Source organism: Eptesicus fuscus, chromosome 1 (genome assembly GCF_027574615.1).
Source record: "Eptesicus fuscus isolate TK198812 chromosome 1, DD_ASM_mEF_20220401, whole genome shotgun sequence".
In the NCBI taxonomy this organism is placed as follows: Eukaryota; Metazoa; Chordata; class Mammalia; order Chiroptera; family Vespertilionidae; genus Eptesicus; species Eptesicus fuscus.
Genome location: NC_072473.1, coordinates 16796988 through 16808139, shown reverse-complemented (window position 1 = coordinate 16808139; position 11152 = coordinate 16796988). Strand labels below are relative to the sequence as shown.

General features: G+C 48.2%; 1 pseudogene; it reads right to left on the bottom strand.

Moving 5' to 3' along the window:
• Positions 1-1496: 1496 nt before the first annotated feature.
• LOC129148850 (melanoma-associated antigen B5-like) lies at positions 1497-8624 on the bottom strand (annotated as a pseudogene).
• Between the last annotated feature and the right edge of the window lie 2528 nt (positions 8625-11152).

Genomic DNA, 11152 nt, shown 5'->3' with positions numbered 1-11152 from the left:
CCATAACCCTCAGTACCTCAGAATAGAACTCTAGTAGGAAATAATGTTTTTAAAGTGATGATTAAGTTAAAATGTGGCCATTAGGACAAGCCATAATCCCAACTTAGTGGGGTCCTTATAAGAGTTTATGTCATCCAAGGAGACAGTAAGCATGTGCTCACACCAGGAAAAGCCAGGAGAAGAGAATAGCCATCTGAAACCAAGGAGGGAGGCCTCAGAGCCAACCAAACCTGCTCACACCTTGACATTGGAATTCCAGCCTCCAGAACTGTGAGAAAATAAATTTCCATAGATTCACCTATCCAGTCTGTGGTATGTTGTTAGGGCAGCCTGAGATGATTAATACACTGACCCAGATGCAGATTTTTTTCTAGATTATCTGCCCTACCAAATTAATTCCTAAGAGCATGTTCAATGGCTCCCTATTTGCCCCATGTGGTGAGGATGAGATTTCTGCTTTATGGTTATGTGGTGTTCAAAACCACAACACTGGACCCTGTAGAGATGAGCTAGACAGCAATTTCTCAATGATGCAAGCTCACAAGACGGGGGAGAGGGACACCACATGCCTCACAGTGACAAGAGGGGAATTGTACTCACGAACAGGGAATGTGCAAGTTCTATGGGAGGTAGGCTGTGGGGTATATCAAGGGGATGAGGTGACCCATAATTTTCCTGTAGCCTGTATTCAAATGGTTTACAAAGTCCACAGAAGGGTAGGAAAGAGAAACCCACTACTTAGGAAAAAAATAAGACCTAGTCCTTGTCCCCTTCAAAAAAATGGATTTGTGGTAGGGAACTTTATCTGCATATCAAGAATATGAAGGGGAACTTGTAGTTAGGCCATTTGAGGCCTTGCTGGTTTCATGCCATGTCAAGATAGCACATGTTATTGAGCCTTAATTTTAGGCCTTACACCACAATGCTGTTTTCCATGCAAATATTTTCTCTCAACTCAGACAACACATCTGAGTGTCCCACTGCCTCATCTTCTCCACTATGTAGCATAACTGAAAAGGACATCTCAGCGACTGACTTGTGGCGTCCTCAATTCTAAACTGCCTTGATTCAGAGAATTTATACTCACTGCTTTCACCTAGAACATCTTCAGAATCACCCACCCCTTTAATTTTCCTATAAGTCATAGAGAGTATCTCAATGTCCTCCTTATGTGATTGAAGCTCCTTAGCTAACAAAGTTCTATGAAGGAAGGCTGGGTCTTTATCTTCCTTTCCCCAGTACTAACACAGGGCTTTCCTAAAGGCATATGCTCAATTAAAAGTAGGGAATAGAGGAGAAAGGGTGTGAGAGATCTAAGTGATAATATGTACTATATTCTACATCTTTTTATAAGCATATCGAGGTATAAAACAATTTTACAAAAGAAAAGATGGAAAAGAGGAAGGAGAATAACAGTTGATGATAGCTTATTTTTTTTTCTATTCTATTATTCCAACAATTTCACTCTGGGATTCTTTCCCATGTCCACACAATATTCTATTATGATGTCATATATTGTTTTCATGCCAAAAAATAATCCCCAGATTATACCATTAGTGGGACACTGGCAGACCAGGCCACAGAACATTTTCTGCCTTTAGTACCGGTGTCAGTCCTGGATGCCCATCTGTCTGTGTTCTTTCCACCTCCTCTCTCAAAACTTCTTCATATTGTGATGTGAAGGGACTTGAAACCATATCATTGAGCTTGGCCCAAAAATCCAGGATTTTCATCTTGGTTGTTTCTGCATACGCTTTGGGACCACAGAGGAACTCACAGCATGGAAGATCAGTGTCTAGCCCCTGGCTGTACTCCAGGTACTCTAGCTTGACTAGATCTTTGGTGATAAGCTTCCTGGGATCCTCATAAATATAGTGTTTCCTCAAACTCACATGGCCTTCAGGAATTCCCAGGTCTCTTCCTCACTGGAACGGTTGCCATTCATGAAGATCACACCCAGGACATTCACCAGGAGACCAGTCTTGGGTAAGCCCCTAGCAGCACCCACCCTCCCCTTATGGGGGAGTTTAAGTTTGCTTACAAGTCCATAGGCGGGTTGGGGTGAGTCCACTTCCTTCATGTCAACCACAAAGAGATACTCAATGCTGTCAGAGGCTTTATTGAGGATCTCCACGAATTGTTGGAGTTACTTTTGGTCGACAATGGTTAGCAGGTCTCCCTTCAGATTGGGCTGCTTCATGCTATACTTATACAAAATAAACTTCTGAAAGATAGTCACCTCCATAGTTAGAGGATCACAGCATGAGTTCTCAGGAGATGAGATCTCAGAGGAACATGAGTGTTCCTCATCTTGGCTGTTCTTAGATCTCATGTGAAAAGCACCTCAAGAGGTTATAGAGGTGTTTGGAGCTCTCCAAGACACGTAGGAAGTACTAGTTGGATCAGTAGCTGATGAACTCAGGAAATTGGCCTCCAAACCAGAAGATGAGAAGGAGAGGGGCTCTTCTATTGTGGCAGATGCCTCCAACATCATGCAGCTTCATCTTGGGAATCTTGTTGATTGGGATTATTGCAGCTCTTACTCTTGTGTCTCTGAGGTATGATGACTATGGTCAGAGAAAACGGTCAGTAGGATACTAGACGGATAGGTAATGAGAGTCCCTGGAGGATGAAGGTCAAGAGTGTACTAGTAGATGCACCTTTGGCGTAGGAGTAACACCTTTTTGTAAGGAAGTCTACATGTGCAGTTCTCCTCAGGGGAACCTTTCTAAAAACCCACAGGGTTCCTGTGCCTTGGGTAACCTTTAGGCTGAATCCTGCCAGTCCCCCCTCAGACATACTGAGGTGATAGTAGGAGCTGGCAGTCTTTGAGTTTGCGGATCTGTTTTTTCACATTCAAGAGTCATGGGACCAAAAAGAATGAAGTGCAGGAGGCCCGCAACTCACCAACCCTGTCCAGGTATTCCTAGTGTTTACTGCTTAGTAGTGGGTTTTCTGTTGTTGACTCTTTGGTGTCCTCAGTCCTTACCAAGGGTTATCATTTGGCTTCATATCTGGCCTTGTGTCACTGCCCCCCCCCCCCCCCCCGCTTTAGTTGAATAGTAGCTACACCTTCAAACTAAGGATTTGACCTCCAATAGACTAAATAAAAATAAGTGTTGGGGGAGCTTCAGTTTGCTAGCCCTGTCCTTGGTCTTCAAGTGCTGAAAGCCAGTGGGGAGTCAGATAAATTGTCATCCATCCAATTTAGAGGCTTATAGACCCTCAGGCCTTGCTTTGACCCACTGTTCTCATGTTCTATAATTCCTCCATCACCCTTGGGCCTGTCCCTCATATTAAGGCCAAGTCCACCCTGAGGGCCATGGCCAATATGAGGATCTCCTGGTCTGACCATACGTGTCCTTGGATTCTTGAGGCTGAGTAAGGAATTATTATTATGGTGTACTCACTGTTAAGGGGCTGTGGTTACCAGAGTACTCCTAGTTTTCACCTTGGCCTCTGGAAAACTGGAAATATTCCCTCTACTGGACTCAGGCCATACCCCTTAGACCAAGTCCCTCACCCCCTTTATGACACCATGGTAGGTGGTGATTATGTTACATCATGCCAACAATGCCCAGATATTCCATGGCAGTAACAAGGGTGGGGTAATCTGGGGCCCTCACATTTCTGAAAGGAATGGATTCCCAAAATTCTGACTCAGGTTTCTCACCTTGACTGTTGGATGATGCTTGGAAGTCCTTCCTTTACTTACCTGAGGACCCTACCCTCAGAGAAAGGCACTCACATCTTTAATACCATTCTTATGGAGTCAATCTAATGGCCTTGCCTAATGAATCTCAGTAATGAGGACTTGGGAAGATGCTGTGCCACCTCAGGGTCTTAGCGTCTATGTTCCCCAGAGCTGTAATTCATGGCTCTGCCCTTGTTTCCAGCAGGACTTAGATCCCCTCCCTGTACTCACCTAGGACTCACAGTTGCAGGACAAAGCCCTCATCTCCTGAGGTGCCAGAGAGTGAATGTCAGGGAATGCACATGAGGCTCTCCTGCTAGTGCCCATCCAGGGGTGACATCAGGATTCAGGCTCCTTGGGGCCTGTCCAGGCTAAGGATGTGCCATTATTCCTCACTCAGGATCCTTTCCTTGACTCTTGGTGGGCCCCTGGAGCTCTTATTTCTTTCAACTTGACATTACACATGCAGAATAAAGGTCTCATGTCCCTGAGAACCCTGAAAATTAGTGATGGGATGCTCACTCAATCTGACAGCACTTCCTGGGCCTTCTGGGTATCATTGGAGATATAAGATAGTCTCTCTTTTTCTCCCTCAAGGTTTTGGGGCCCTATCAGGGGCAGAGTCAGCCTGGGGGGCAGGGGCTGATTGAGAACCAGATCAGGATGGTTGACTGGCACAGTGCGTGTCATAGCCACCATTAGGTCTAGTCATTCTGGTTGTTCTGCTGTTCTGTTCACTAGGCTTTTATATAGAGAGAGTAGAGGCCTGGTGCACGAAATTCGTGTACGGGGGCAAGGGGTGTCTCTCAGCCCAGCCTGCACCCTCTCCAATCTGGGACCCCTCGAACGATGTCTGACTGCCCCTTTAGGCCCAATCCCACTGCCCCTAAAGGGGCAGTCGGACATCCCTCTCATAATCCAGGACTGCTGGCTCCCAACTGCTCGCCTGCCTGCCTTACTGATTGCCCCTAACCACTTCTGCCTTCCAGACTGATCACCCCCTAACCACTCCCATGTCAGCCTGATTGATGTATAACTGCTCCCCTGTCAGCCTGTTTGCCCCCAACTTCCCTCCTCTGCCAGCCTGGTCACCCCTAACTGCCCTCCCCTTCAGGCTTGATCGCCTCCAACTGCCCTCCCTTGCAGACCTGGTTCTTCTCAACTGCCCTCCCCTGCTGGCCATCTTGTGGTGGCCATCTTGTGTCCACATGGGGGCAGGATCTTTGACCACATGGGGGCAGCCATATTGTGTATTGGAGTGATGGTAAATCTGCATATTACTCTTTTATTAGATAGGATAGAGGCCTGGTGCACAGGTGGGGGCCAGCTGGTTTGCCCTGAATGATGTCCCGGATCAGGGTAGGGGTTCCTTTGGGATGTGGGGTGGCCTGGGCGAGGGGCCTGTGGTGGTTTTCAGGCTGGCCACGCCCCTGGCGACCCAAGCAAAGGCCCTGGTATCTGGAATTTATTTTCCTTCTACAATTGCAACTTTGTAGCCTGGAGCGGAGCCAAGCCTCCTGCTAGCTCTGTGGCCAGCAGCCATTTCTCTTAGGACTTATGTATCTTCTATAATTGAAAATTTGTAGCCTTGAGTGGAGGCTTAGGCCCCAAACGGCAGGCGGAAAGCTTGGCTTCCTTTGTTATTGGGGAAACCCAAGCCTCCCTCCTGCTCTCTGTGGCTGTAGCCATCTTGGTTTGGTTTATTTGCATACTCTCTCTGATTGGCTGGTGGGTGTGGCTGGTGGGCGTGGCTTGTTAGTGTAGTGGAGTGATGGTTAATTTGCATATTACTCTTTTATTAGGTAGAATTGATTTGGTGTTTTCCCCTGCCACAATACCTTGATGCATCGTATAGTTTTTAGCATTTAATCAAGGACCAAATCATTCAATCCTTTCCATCTGTCCTTCCATCCAAACCACCTCCACGCTCTTCTTCTATTTTTCCCACCAAAATTTAGCCTTCTTTTAGAACTCAAAAGTCCACTCAAGGTATTCTAGTTAAAATGCTCTTTTACTACAATGGAATCTGATACTACCACTTCAAGGCACAAAGAAGCAATACCCTGGCTTCTGTTCACCTTCATATCAAGGGAGCATACTATTATTTGTCAGAAACTCCCTGAAGAGAGTGCATAGAACACCCCTTTGTGTACTCTATATTCCTGCATTTAGATCATAGAAGACACCTTTAATTCCTGATTTGGGGGTGGGGGGTTTCAAGGAAGGGCTGCTTATCATGGGCAGCCACCTTCTCTCTGGAGTAGCTTCTAAAATCACAACTCTAGTCACGCCATCCACAGGAGGGCCAGCAACACGCGAGGCAATTCTTTGAGAACCTGGAGTCAGAGTGGGTGAGAGGGAGTGAGGCCTAGGCCATGTAAAGTCAGGGGCTCCTCTCTGGAATCCAGGAAGCCTTCATCACTTTATGGGGTGTGGGTGTTCCTGGGATCACAGAGGTGGAAGATGCTGTGTCTGCTGAATGAAGCCCGTGGTGGAGCATTACTGGGCAGAGGATGAACAGGGCATGAACCATTCTTAGTCATAAAGACAAGAGAGGTTTAAAAGGTACAACAATGCACCCTGGCTGGGTGTATTAGAGAGTGGTAGTGTCATCCTGGGCAGTGAATAGTTGTAGGATCAATCCCTGCTCAGAGCACATACTGGAGGTAAGAGATCAATGTTTCTCTCTTCCTGTACCATTGTCTTTCTCTAGAAAAATCTATAAAGACATATTCTCAGATGCAGATTTAAAAAAAAAAGAATGACAGGGCAAGTGCTCTATGTGTACTATGCCACCTGAATTGGCATCCTGGAGTCTGTGACATGAAAGGTGTGACAGGGAGAAGGAAAACCCGACTGTGGTGCTTAGGTGCCCAGGGAAGAGAGGGTGAGGACAGTAGCACGGACTCTCACTGATGAGAAGAGGTAGTTTGACAGTAATCAGGGAAGGGGTCCAGTGGAAAACAAAGGCAGGTGGAACATAGGCATGGGCAGACATGGCAGTTTGAGTGAGCCTAACCACAGAAACGAACCATGAAAGGAATAACAGAATGTTTTTAGACTCAGAGGAGAAGGCATGTGAAAATGGGGAGGACCTGCAGCAACAGGTGAACAGATACATAAGTTCAGGTCCTTTCCTGGGCAAGAACAATTGAGGGAATCAATCAGGTGCAAAGAGGGGTAGATATAGAGCAGGATTATAGCAAATGTATACCCCTAAAGGACAGGGCTTCAATGGGCAATCCATAATTGGGCCCCTTCCCTATGTGGGCAGTCTGAATCTGCTTATAATAAATTCTTCATACTTTTTCTTCAATATTTGGGTCCTCCGTGCTCATTTCTCAGCATCACGAGGCAAGATTCTGGGAAAACAGCTTGGCTCCCCATTCTGATTATCACTGAGACTGTGAGAAAGGTTACAGGACTGTCGGGTACAGGATCAATGCCCCTGGGATACCATGCAAGTCTTGTGATGTAAGGAAAACCTAGTAAAGGAGGCTTAGAAAGTTGAGGGAGGGCAGGGGTTTCAGGGTCTGTAGAGTCTTCTTGTGAAGAAACAGCAGAAAGAGTTGTGCAACTTACACTTTCCATTCAACTCCCCCCTCTCTTGGTCTGAGGAAACAAGGGGAGGCGTTACTAGAATCTAGAGCCCCAAAGTGGACCTGGGTGGAGAACCTTCCAAAAGCAGTGGGGTGCTTTGTTCAGGGTACAGCCAGACCCCAGCACCCTGGCTGGGAGGAAGCCAGAAAACCAATACCCAGTTCACTCTCCTCCTGCCCTCCATTTCCTACTGATACTTCCCAAGATCCAGCCACCTAAGTAGCCAGTGGGAGCCAGAACATCCACCTCAACAGAGCTCATTCAGATGTACCTCCCAGAACACAGAGCAGATGCAGGATAAGCCCAGATCATGGTACACCAGGGCAACCGGAGGGAAGCAGAGCAAGGAGCCTGCTGCAAACCAAGCCCTCAGAGGCTCACTTGACAAATTCAGACACAATTCTTCCAATTCCTTGACAAAGGACCTGAGAAGGAACAGGATCTGTGGGAGGCCAAATATTGAGGGGAAGTTGGCTTTGTTTTCTAACATCTTCAATCCAATCCCTAGCTATAGAAATAGAGTATGGATTAGAATGAGGACAGTGAAGAAGAGGAGAGTGAGGAAGAGGAGAGTGAGGAAGAGGAGAATCTGGAAGAGCAGAGAGAGGATGAGCAGTGTGAGGATGAGAAGGGTGAGGATGAGGACAGTGAAGTTGAGGAGCATGTGGATGAGGGTACAGCTACTAGATACAGCTGAAATCTGTGGATAAAGTGGAAGAATGGAGGACTAAGCACCAGGTACAAGGGGACTCCTGTCTGGATGGGGCATTGGGCCTGGGAGTAGATATTTAGGGGGCAGGTTTTCGGAGGCTGAAGGAGCTGGGAATTGATGGGAACCAGTGTGCCCTATAATTAGTTGAAATGAATCCTGGGAAGGGTTGTGGGCGCCGCTAAGTAGAGGATTGAGAATCATCATGGTGATTGGGCAATCATGGAGATGTGACAACTTAATTACAGTCAGGGGTGGGAAGAATGATTTAGGAAAGGTTTAGGAGGTGGAGGGGCTGGTGAAGTGGGGAGGGGTGAGGACTGAGGCCCAGAGTTTGGTGGCCACCCCCACAGCCTGGACATGCAGGAACCAGAAATGTCTCTCTGAGACTTTTTGTACCCCTGTCTACATGGCTTCTGCTCTTTTTGTGGGTGGCAGAAGTAGTCTGTGGGGGCAAATCACCCACCGACAGTTCATGGAAACCAAGGCCATAGGGAGCCAATGGGCTGGGAAGTGGGAGGCATGTGAAGTTGGGACACAAATGTGTGGAGATGGTAGCTTTGCTCACCGCTTACTGTGCATTTGCTCACCGCTCACCATGGGGGTAATTATGGCCACCATGTTGACAGGTACCCACAGAAAGGAAAGGGTGCAATTGGGTCTCCAGACAGTATGGGCAACAGGGATGGGGGATGATGAAGAAATGGGCTCGGTTGCTGAGGGCTATCTGCAGAGAGCTTTGAGGGAGTTTTGTGGATCTGGGGTGCATGCTGATATGGGGGTGCAATGGCACCACACATGTGACCCTGTGTGTGGCAGTAGGGGAGGATGTGGGTGGGTGGGAGCTAATTAGTTGCATTATGGTCTCTGGGCAGGGCCTGGACTCAAGCCCATGTCTGCCAGCCTCATCTCAGCCTGTACCAACAAGGCTCGGTCTTCCTGTGGCTTCCCATCTTCCCCTGAAACCTCCAGCTGCCACCCAGTCAGTGTGACCAAGGTCCTCCCAGTGCTGTCAGTGTGTTCAGGGCTGGAGTGGTGCACAGAGGACTATTAGGGAAGGAAAAGAGGAGTCTCTTTTTTTTCTCTGGTTGCTGGGGTTGGGAGAACAGGGAACTTGGGGCTCCTGACTCAGCTTAAGAAGGTCTTTTCTTGCAGCCCAGTCCATGGTGGCTGGTGACAGAAAGTGTCAGAGAGAAGAACCAGTTCCCCAGCCCACCCCTCCAAACTATGGGACTCTTGCTCAGGCTCCTCTGAGTCCCCATAAGCCTGGGAATGCCTGGGGCAGTGGCTGGGCTCTCTACCTCCTGATGGTCCCAGGCTTCTCACAGCTTATGCATTCCACAGCCTCAGGACGAGCCCCACATGAGCGCCCAGCCTACCAGAATTTTATGACAATTAGAAAGGGAAAACCATTAGAGAAGGTGATGGGACAACCCCAAACCCAGCACAGTGGCAAGAAGGCCTCTGTTTTCTGGCTGGTGTGTCTAGAGGTTGAGCATTGACCCATGAACCAGGAAGTCATGGGTTGATTCCCACTCAGGACACATGGCTGAGATGAGTACCGGATCCCAAGTGGGGGATGTGCAGGAGGCAACCAATCAATGGTCCTCTCTTCTGAATCTCTCTCTCTCTCTCTCTCCCTCTCTCTCTCTCTCTCTCTCTCTCTCTCTCTCGCTCTCTCTCTCTCGCTCTCTCTCTCTTGCTCTCTCTCGCTCTCTCCCTCTCGTCTCTCTTAAAAATCACTAAAAGCATTTTTTTAGAGTCCACTCTCAGGACTAGGGTGGGGACCAAGCCAGGGAGCAGGTTGGACTATGGGCACAGACCCAAGAAGAGAGCCCTCCCAGGGTCTGAGACCCAGAAATGATACAGTGAGCAGACTAGAACAGGGATGAAAGCGGGTAGCACTGGTACTTCTGTAAAGGACTGCAAAACAAGAAAAGTGTTCCATACCTGAGAAAGAATTTGGAGGCCCCACTGGAGCCTGGCCAAGGAGCTAAACCCAAGGGATGTTCTGGTAGCATTCCCTAGTCAACTATGGAACCTGGTTTCCACCCAGGCCTAATTCTCCCGGGGCTAGAGGCATCTGCATAAATAACATTCACTTTCTTCTGTTGATGAAAGTAGGCAAGCCCTTTGTTTGAGGGTCTGGAGAGAAACCTCAATGGCCTAGGACTGGAGGCCTAGAGACTGAGACAGCAAGGTCTCCTTGCACTGATAGGAGAGCCGGCTCAGCTAAGCTCTTGCTGGGGGCATCCAGCCCAAAGTGCCGTGTGGAGACCTGCTCAGAAGAGACCCCCAGTGCCCCCTTGTTCACACATTCCTCAGCAAACAATGAATCACCTCTTGTGTGCAGGTCCCAGTGTGCCAGGGCCAGAGAAGTCCACCGTGGCTGGCAGAGTGGAAAGCTGGGGTGCTGACGCCAGGTCCTGATCCCCAGAGTCTGTGAATATTCCTATTTACGGTAGCCTCCAAGGAGGATGAGGACCTTGAGATGAGGGTGACCCTGGATCGTTTGGGTGGACCCTTAATGCCATCACATATGTCCTTCTCAGAGAGAGGAAGGTTAGCATAGATAGAGCAGAAGGAGATGTGAAGACAGAAGCAGAGATGGAAGGGATGCAGCCACAAGCCAAGGTCACCATCCACCACAAGAAATTGCCAGAGGCCAGGAGTTGATGCTCCTCCCAGCCTCGGGGGGTGCCTAACCTGATCACATTTCCATTTCAGGTTTTGACAGTCATGTAGGACTCTGGCTGGCAGAATATAAGAATGTACATTTATGTCATCCTAAGCCCCTAAGTATGAGGTAATCTGTACAGCAGCAGTAGAGTTGGGGTTCTTCAGATAAACAGAACCAATAGGATGGAGAAACAAAGAGAGGTTGGTTCACATCATTACAGGTACTGGCCAGTCCCTGGATCTGCAGGGTGAGTCAGCCAGCTGGGGGTCCTGGGGAGCTGAGGGTTTCATTTTTAACTCATTTATATATATATATAAAATTGATTTTTTACAGAGAGGAAGGGAGAGGGATAGAAAGTTAGAAACATCGATGAGAGAGAAACATCTATCAGCTACATTTTGCACACTCCCTCCTGGGGATGTGCCTGCAACCAAGGTACATGCCCTTGATAGGAATCAAACCTGGGACC